General features: G+C 38.7%; 1 pseudogene; it reads left to right on the forward strand.

Moving 5' to 3' along the window:
• Positions 1-5,156: 5,156 nt before the first annotated feature.
• LOC110335425 lies at positions 5,157-6,217 on the forward strand (annotated as a pseudogene).
• The last annotated feature ends 4,166 nt before the right edge of the window (positions 6,218-10,383 follow it).

A 10,383-nucleotide genomic window follows, 5' to 3' on the forward strand; every position in this document is an offset into this window, starting at 1 on the left:
TAGGAAATGATATCCCAGTGTTCCTGAGCCAAGCAGCACCGCCCTGAAAAGCTCTCTCCCTGAATGCTTTTGTTTGCTGTGTCTGTGTAGTCCTGAAGAGCTCTTATGCTCTCCTGCATTTGGTAAGGCGATGATGCTTTCAAAGAGCAACTTTGGTAGCTGTTGGCCACAAAGTAGACCCCTTGCTGCTTGGCAGCTGTTTGAAAATTTCTCGTCCAGAACTGCATGATGATTTGATTTTTCAGGATTCTTTTTTCTTTTTTTAATGAGAATGGTGGCAGACTCACAACTTCAGAACACTGTCCTGTCTAAAATTGGCACATTTTTGGCCAGACATCTCATAATTCAAAAGCACCTCAGTATGGTCTTCACCCAAAATGATACACTCTCTTTCCTATCCAGCTGAGAGGTAAGGCACACCAAATTGAACACATATATACAAAACCTCCATATCTGCTAAGTCATTTTGTTAAGGCATGCATCCCAGGGGTTATACCTTTGCCTGAGGAAGTTTCTGGGAAGAAAGTCTAATTAGATTCAAACCATACTCATTAAAAATGAATTTTCTTAAATTAAAAAAAAAAGCAACCTCATGGGCAAAAGTAATTACATGTCAAATTCCATATTTTCCCTTGAAGGGGTGCATAAGTCATTTCTATGTTTCATATGGATGGCAAAAGACAAAATTCTTCAAGATGTTAAAAGCAATTTTAACTGCTTATCGGTATACAGGACAGAGATCTACAAGTTACGAGGTCAAAAGTATGAGAGTGAAGCAACAAAGTAGAGACAAAGTGTTGCATTTTGTAAGGTGGTCACAGTTAAGTCATGTTTGGGTGAAAAAGGACAGGAGTGTATCTTTTTTTTTTTTTGTAAGTCTTGTGGAAGAGCAAAATCTACAGAAGATACACAAAAGAAAGATCTTCAAAGTAAGGATCAAAGCACATCACTGTAGAAAACGATGTAGTCCAAAGCTGGGCACGAGAGGATGAGAAGCAGAAGCATTCACTCAAACAAGCAGAAAGCAATTACTGAATCAGCAGTGGCAAGTTAGCATCTACCAAAAACTTCTTTACGTGCAAACGGATTCAATTTTGAAGCAAAGGGGTGAATGAAATATATTAAGATGCAGTACCCAGTATGTTGCCTATAAGAAACATATTATGCCTCTAGAAAAATGAAAATGAAAACATGGAAATGATTTTCTAAACAAGTGGAAACAAACAAACAAAAAGAATAAGGAATCTCAGGTTAAATAGACTGTATGCTAATACCAACATATGGAGACAAAGAAGAGCATTCTATAATAAGAATGTTAACCTTTCATCAAGATGGAACTATTATAAATATATGTGTATCCAACACTGGAACACCTAAACTATGAAGCCAAGGAGAGATGGAGGATGGGGGCTGTGAGGGAAGAGTAGTCTCTCACCATACTACTTCCATCAATGGACAGTTCACCCAGACAGAAAAATCAAGAAAAAGACCATTGACCTTAGCATATCCTTTAGAACAGAGGCCAAAAGACTACATGTCCACTATTTTAAAGCAGTAGAACACACAAACTTCTACAAAGCATACCAAACTCTTTACAGGATAGATGATGTGTAAGAACACAAACAAGCCACTACATTTAAACAAATTAAATTATCTTAGTAAAGTGAACAAGAAATCAGGAACATCACTTTAGAAAATCAGTAATTATATGGAGACAAACAGAAGAACCTGAGCAGTAAGTTAGAGCAGGACATACAAGAGAAGACTAAGAGATACCTTAAGACAGAATGAATATAAATTAGGTTAAAATGCCACATCTGGAGTAGTTTTGAGAGGGATATTTATGGCAATAAACAAGTTCATCCAAAATGAAAAATAACTTGCAAATTAACATCTCATCACTATAGTTCGAAAAACTAGAAAAAGGTAGAAAGTTAAGTTCAAAATTAGTAGAAAGACAGAAATAGCAAAGAGTATGTCAAAAAATAGAAAAATAAAGGCCAGGAAGAAAATGGAAAAGGTCAATAAAACTAAGAATTTTATTTTGAAAACATAAACCAACAAAAGTTCAGATATTATAACATTTTTGAAAGACTCAAATAAAATCAAATATGAAAAAGAAGCATTGCAACATACAGTAAAAATACAGAGGATGGGAGAAAATATTTTAAGTTCTTGCTAAATTTGTAGCCTAGAAGAAACATACAAATGGCTACATAGACAGTCTATCATGATCTATTAAGACTAAACCAAACATGAACAGATAGATAATGAGAGAAGAGACTGATTCAGTTGTGCAAAACCTACTCCATCCAGAAAAGACAAGGATCACATGACATCTGTGCTATGTACCCAATACTGAAAGGGTCACACCCCTTTAACCTCTTCCAAAGAAGAGATGAACAGACAATGCTGATAAAGACATACCATGAAGCTAATTTGCCCTTATATAAAAGCTGAATAAGGACAAAACAAGAACAGGTCAATATCCCTGATACTGTACTGGCTAGTTTTCTGTTAACTTGAGACAGCTGGAGTTATCACAGAGAAAGGAGCTTTAGTTGGGGAAATGCCTCCATGAGATCCAGTTGTGGAGCATTTTCTCAATTAGTGATCAAGGGGAAAGGCCCCTTGTGGGTGGTGCCATCTCTGGGCTGGTAGTCTTGGGTTCTATAAGAGAGCAGGCTGAGCAAGCCAGGGGAAGCAAGCCAGTAAAGAACATCCTTCCATGGCCTCTGCATCAGCTTCTGCTTTCTGACCTGCTTGAGTTCCAGTCCTGACTTCCTTGGTGATGAACAGCAATGTGGAAGTCTAAGCTGAATAAACCCTTTCCTCCCCAACTTGCTTCTTGGTCATGATGTTTGTGCAGCAATAGAAACCTTGACTAAGACAAATTGGTACTAGCATAGTGGGGTATTCCTGTGACAAAATGACCATGTTTTGGGGAGGACTGTGGAAAGACTTTGGAACTTTGGGCTAGAAGATCCATTCGGTGTTAAGAGCTCTGCTGAATATTGTGTAGGAGCTTGGAAGATAATGTTGAGAACAGTGCAGAAGATGGAGGCCTGGCTTGTGAAATTTCAGAGGGAAAATTAAAGACTTTTCAGGGCCATTGCTATTGTGGATTGTGAAGACTCTGTGGTTCTGGTTAGCTGGGGCTGAAGAATCAGCTGGGATTAACAAGATACCAGAACTACTAATGCAAAAACTTTGCATTACTGGGATTATTGATGCTGGTTAGCTGTAGCTAAGAAATTAGTGGTGATTAAGAAGAGACCAACATCATTGAGGTGACATCTTCTGGGAAGTGTTTTCTGAGAGCACAGAGGCTGTGTTCCAGAGATAGCCAAGGTTGTGTCTCGTGCTGCAGTGGGACTTTGTAATGTGTAAGAGTTACTCAGGAGGTACTGGTTTTGAAGGCATGAAGGGGTCATGTAGAGCAGCTGANGCCATGGAAGCACTGTGAGAGGCCATGGAAGGACATTGGTGAAGGTGCAGCCTCAGTTGCAATTGATAGCCCAGGACTGAAGGGGTCATGCAAAGGAGTTTAGGCTTGGCACCATGAAGAGAGCCTATGAGAGGCTAGTGTTGAAGCCTAGATATAGTGGAAGACAGCAGAGTTTTGGAAATGCCAGTATCATGAGATGACCACCAAGAACAGCAGCAGCAGTGAAGTATCGGCAGCTGGAGCTGGAGCTGAGAAGACAAGGTGTGTGCTACGAAGGGCATGGCTGGAGAAGTGACCCAAGCCCTTGGAGGAGCCCAGAAGATTGTGAGCTGGATCCCAGACATTGAATGGTTGGAGTTTGATATTGCTTTTCATTGTGACTGTGCCCTCATGCTTTTCCCTCTTGAAGGAAGTATTTTAGTGGAACCCATAGTTAAGAGACTTAATTGTAAAGATTTTGGATTTTAAGAGAGATTGAAATTTTAAGAATTTGTAAAGACTGTGGGATTTTTAAAGTTGTTTAGATCTTGGGGAAGAATAAGAAACTAAGGGTTGAGGCTTACTAGTGGTGTGTTTGTGTGTCAAGTTGACAAGGGGTCAATTGTACTGGCTAGTTTTGTGTCAACTTGACACAGCTGTAGTTATCACAGAGAAAGGAGCTTCAGTTGGGGACATGCCTCCAAGAAATGCTGTAAGGCATCTTCTCAATTAGTGATCAAGGGGGAGAGGCCCTTTGTGGGTGGGACCATCTCTGGGCTGGTAGTCTTGGATTCTATAAGAGAGCAGGCTGAGCAAGCCAAGGGAAGCAAACCAGTAAAGAACATCCCTCCATGGCCTCTGCATCAGCTCCTGCTTTCTGACCTGCTTGAGTTCTAGTCCTGACTTCCTTGGTGATGAACAGCATTATGGAAGTATAAGCTGAATAAACCCTTTCCCCCTCAACTTGCTTCTTAGTCATGATGTTTGTGCAGGAATAGAAACCCTAAGACAAACACATATGTAAATACACTGGCAGTAAAATACAAGGAAACCAAGGTCAAGGACACATGAAGGGGATCATTTACCATGGTCAAATAGATATTATCATTGACATTCAAAGATGGTTCAATACTTTTTCAAATAATAGGAATAAAACCAGTAATAATTTCTTATATCGTTTGATTCCAAAGGCATATGAAAAAAAAAAACCTCATCATATGTTCATGAGAAAAAGAAAAATATACGTTAGGTAAACTGGGTATAGAAAGAAAGTGGCAACAGAACTTGGCTACTGTTGGATCATGTTTAGCATCAGGTTTAAAGGTCTCATTGTTCTCACTTCTACTTAGCAAATACAGGAAGTAAAACTATCTAAGCAGGCAGAGGAAGATTCTGAACCATTTGTTTGTAAGTGACATGGTTATACATAGAAACCTTAACATCTCCAAAATTCCACAATGTTGAGAAATATAGTACCTACATATAAAAGTCAGCTGCAGTTTTATGAGTGCACTCAGAACAACCCATCCTTGAAAGATGTTAATAAAAAATTCCCACTCATGCTGTTAACAAATACTTAGAAAAACTGAAGAACTATATTATATACTGATAGCAAATTTTTAATGAACTAAGTTGAAGAAGACACAGAGAAATGAAAAATATGTCTCCTGTCTAGGGATTAGAAGTGACACTGGGAATTCTAGTTGGAGGAGACAAGTGTGGTCTCAAAATGGAGGGCCATGATCCAAAGGAAATGGAGCAGCTGAGGAAGCTGTTTATTGGTGTTCTGAGCTTGGAAACCACAGATGATAGCTTAAGAGAACATTCTGAGAAATGGGCACACTTATAGACTATGTGGTGATGAGAGATCCCCAAACAAGTCATTTCAGAGGCTTCGGTTTTGTGACCTACTCTTGTGTTGAAGAGGTGGATGCTGCAATGTGTGCTTGGCCACACGAGGTTGATGGGCGCGTGGTGGAACCAAAGAGAGCAGTTTCTAGAGAGGGTTCTGTAAAGCCTGGTGCCCATTTAATGGTGAAGAAAATTTTTGAAGGTGGTATTAAGAAAGATATGGAAGAATATAATCTGAGAGACTACTTTGAAAAGTATGGCAAAGTTGAAACCATAGACATTATGGAAGACAGGCAGATCATTATGGGGAACAGAGAAGATCTTCTTTTGTAACCTTTGAGGATCATGACACAGTTGATAAAACTGTTGTTCAGAAATACCACACTATTAATGGGCATAATTGTGAAGTGAAAAAAGGCCTTTTCTAAACAAGAGATGCAGTCTGCTGGGTCCCAGAGAGGTCGTGGAGGTGGATCTGGCAGCTTTATGGGTCGTGGAGGAAGCTTTGGAGGTGGTGGGGGAAACTTTGGTGGAAGAGGAAGCTCTGGTGGTGGAGGTGTTGGCAGCAGAGGTAGTTATGTAAATGGTGATGGTGGATGTAATGCATTAGGAGGTGATGGTGGCAGCTATAGTGGTGGTCCTAGTTACAGTTATAGAGGAGGTTATGATGGTGGTGGACCGGTATATGGGAACCAAGGTGGTGAATATGGTGGTGGAGGAGGAGGTTATGATGGTTACAATAAAGGAGAAAATGTTGGTGGAGGTAACTATGGTGGTGGTGAGAACTATAATGACTTTGGAAATTATAGTGGACAGCAACAATCAAATTAAGGACCTATGAAACGGGGCAGTTTTGGAGAAAGAAGCTCAGGCAGTCCCTATGGTGCTGGCTATGGGTCAGGAGGTGGACGTGGTGGATATGGTAGCAGAAGGTTTTAAAATAAAACAGAAACAGCTGCAGTTCTTAGCCGGAGAGAGAGCGGGGAGTTGTGAGGAAAGCTACAGGTTTCTTTGAGCCAGTCTTCTCAAATGCATTAGAGGAACTGTAAAAATCCGCCACAGAAGGGACGATGATCAGAGTCAGAGGAGTTATTGCAGCTTACACAGGAAACCCTTCTTGTTCAGGGCTGTCATAGCCACAGTTAGTGGAACGTGCAGCTATTGATTAATGCAATGTAGTGTCCATTAGATGTACATTCCTGAGGTCTTTTATCTGTTGTAGCTTTTTTCTTTTTCTTTTCATTACATCAGGTATATAGTCCTGTAAATTGTGGTAGGAATTTAAAAATAAATAGGAATATTTATTAAATAAATATTTAATAAATAATATTTATTAAATATTTATAAAATAACCAGGAATAAAAAAATTAAGGAATTTTTAAACTTTTAAATATTTGTGGAATTCAGTTTTTCTACATTTTAGTCCAGAAACTTAAACAAAATGCAATTTTGAAGGTGTTTCCTTGTGAGTTAACAAGTAAAGAAGATCATTGTTAATTACTATTTTTGTATGAATTTTGCTAAAGTTAACTAAAGAAACAACTACTGACTTGCAATTTAAGGGGAATCTATTCTCCCCATTTCCAAAACGATGATGAATGGGCACTGACATGTGGAGAGAATAGTACGAAGCAACCTACAAACCCAATGCAAGTCTATTGTAATCTGAAAATAATTTATCACAGGAATAAAAAAATACCAAGTTTCTAAATTGTGTATAGAACTATAAAAGATCCTGAATCATCAAGACCATACAGAGCAAAAAAAGAATAAAGCTAGAGGCAGCACACCGTGTTACTTCAAAAATCTGCTAAGAAGTGATTATCATCAAAGAGGACGTAGCAGAGGCAAAGAGGCCCACAACAGTAAGCTCATGCATTTATGGTCAACTGAATTTCAACAAATACTCTAAGGCATAGGATAGGAAAAAGAAAGTCTCTTTGATAAACGATGTTAAAAAAAAAAAAAAAGATACATCCATACAGGACTTAAAATCAGGCCAGTGTCTCACATTTCAACACAACCTGTATTAAAGACTTAAAAGAAGACTTGAAATACTATAGAAAACAGAAAAGCCTGTCTCATCAATTGATGAAGTGGGTTTTTTTCCTTTCTGGATCCTCATCTCACACATAACAAAGCAAACAGAGGCAAATGGATTAGATAATACAAAAAGCATCTATGCAGCCAAGGAGGAAACCACCAGAGAAGAGAGACATTTTATGGAAGGTGAAAATATTTTTAAACATCGCTCCTGATAAGCAATTAACTCCCTCATTTGTAAGCAAGCCACTAATGTCCACAAGGAGCTCAAAGAGCACAACAGCAGTAAAATAAGAGAGAAACAGATGGAACTTAAATAGGTATCTCAAGAAGTAGTTACAAATAGATAACAGGCATGTAAAAGCAAGAACAAAAATGATCAGAGAAGTGAAAATGTTTACAAAGATGAGAGCTGGGAGATGACTTAGTTGGTTATGTACTTACCATGTAAGGGTGGTGTTTAAATCCATGCACATAAATTCCTGGTATAGTAGAACAAGCTGACAACCAATCTAGCCACCAGTGAGCTCCAAATCCAGGCAGGGAGTGATTGAAGAAGACCCCTGATATCAAGCTCTTGGCTCCACACATGCATGCATACTGGTGGCCACATGCATGAGTACACATCAAACACAAATGTGCAATATGGATGCCATGTAATACAGCTGTCTTACTACTGGTCGTATGTCCAGATGAAAGTTAAATAGTATATCAAAGAGATACCTGCATTGCTTTGTTCACTCCAGCGCTGTCCATTACGACCAAGTTGTCAGTGCTTCAGTGGACAAAATCAGTATCGTTTACAGACACAGGACACATGTCTGTGTGTATGTCTCTATATACTTAACTCCAGGGAAACCAAGAGACCCTGTCATTCATGATGCCATAGCTTCTACTTGAACATATTATGCACATATGTTACATGAAATAAGTTGGATTTTCAGTAAGTCAAATGCTGTGTGAGTTCACTTACATGTTAATCCCATAGAACCCCAAGGGAAATCAGTGAGCTACCAGCATCCTGGAACAATTTACACAAGAAAAAGGCAGTACTGATCAATAGCTACCATTTTAATGATGTACTAGGAATATGCTCAAGAAATCTACTACATAGTGATTATTGTTACTAATGTGCATTATTTAAAATCACAAAGAATAGACTATTTTTAAATTTAGTATGCAAAGCAATGGATATATGTGTTAGATTATATTATAAAATATAAATAAATTATAATTATATTATAAAATATAAAAATAAGTTTTTAAACTTCCCATTGCCAAAAATTCATGTAAATTGGGGTCTGGAGGAATGGCTCAGTGATTCAGAGAACTTCTTGGTCTTGAAGATGACCCAGTTCAGTTCCCAGTACCCATATGGTAGCCCACAACTATCCACAACTTTAGTTCTAGGGGAGCCAACCCCCTCTTCTGTACACAGATGTTGTGCACAGACATATATGCAATAAATATTTGCCCATATAAAACCAAATAGATATATCTTTTAAAATACATTCAATTTCATCTATTTCAAGATAAATTAGTCAAAATGTAGCTCTTAAAATAGTATAGTTTCTGTTTTTCTTTCTAATTCATTTAATTTCGAAGAACCTTAAAAATATTGTCATTATTGTAGATAAAATTATTTCCTGTAAAATATACATACTTTCTCATGCATATCCCTTTGTATTTATATTTCTCTGGTATGAAGAATGAAATACAAAAACTAAAAGAAAAAAATAAGTTCAAAGGTAAAACATTAGAAACAATAGCACTTCATCCTGGTGAGTTTAAGGGCAGACTGGTTGAATTGAAAACCAGCATTTTCATGAAAGGCATTATTTTCCACACGGCAGAGTAGGCATGCGATTCTCCAGTGTCTAAACTCTGTCTAGTTCATTTGTCTTTTTTCATTTCACTCCTTAAGATAGAGCAGAGCGCCTATTCCCGGGAATTGGGAGGGGACTGGGCTGGAGAGCATAGCAAAAGAATGATATGCTTCGTTCTGTCAGTGGAGAACAAGACCACTGAGTTTAGGAAAGGCAAATCACTTATACTTGGCGTCAAGGAAAGTGTCCTGAAACTTGCTTCATGACAGGATGACAGCAAGGTTTCCCTGGGAGTTAGTTATCTGAAAGGGAAGAGAGAGAAAAACAAAAGGCAGGATGCTGGGCTGAGAAGAGATAGTAGGAGCAACACTCATATCCTATGCTGGTTTGCAAGTTTATCAGTGGTTTGACTTGGGCAGACATTGGTCATGTTTGAATGTCAGCTTCTTCATCTTGAATGTGAGGATGGCAATGTTTGCCACTGCTGAAAAGAAAGAAACTATGTGGCAAGTGACACTGGAATTATGAAGTAACAGGAGCCCCAAAACAACCAGTCTTAGTGGAATGGACTGTGTATTGGAAAGTTATTATAAAGCAGCATAGAATGTAAAGGCCGAGGACATGCAGTCATGGGCCTATGTCTGCACCAAAGGAAAGCAGACAACCAAATCCAATCTCAACAACACTGATTCTCATGCTTACTTCCATGTGCACATAGACATCCTCCTTTCTGCCCAAGAACACCAGCTTTACACTCCCAGGTGAGGTGGTCCTATTCGCTGAAGAGTTTGCTTCTGCATTTTCTATCTTGGACTAGAACTTACTCAAAGAGAGTTTGTCCTCTTCAATTGTTGTCACCAAAGTCTCAGGGTCCATCTCAGGGTACCAGAAGCTGTGGCCAGAGAGTAAGACTGTACCACACCCACAAAACAACCCTGACAAGACTGGTGAGAGGTGGTTTTTAGAAGGGGTGTACAAGGTTCTAGGCCATGGTTCTTTAAAATATTGATGAAGTGTGGGAACAATTCAACCACACACACACAAAGCCTTCTACAAAATATCCAGTTGGGTAACTGAAGAGTTACTAGCAATTCCATATCACATATGAAGAAACACATCATTCACACACACACACACACACACACACACACACACACACACACACACACACACACATTACAGAGCTAGTACAAGAAGCTAGAAAGTCAAGTAGGCTTGCTGCTTAGAGTTTGAGTT

Source organism: Mus pahari, chromosome 1 (assembly GCF_900095145.1).
Source record: "Mus pahari chromosome 1, PAHARI_EIJ_v1.1, whole genome shotgun sequence".
NCBI lineage: Eukaryota > Metazoa > Chordata > Mammalia > Rodentia > Muridae > Mus > Mus pahari.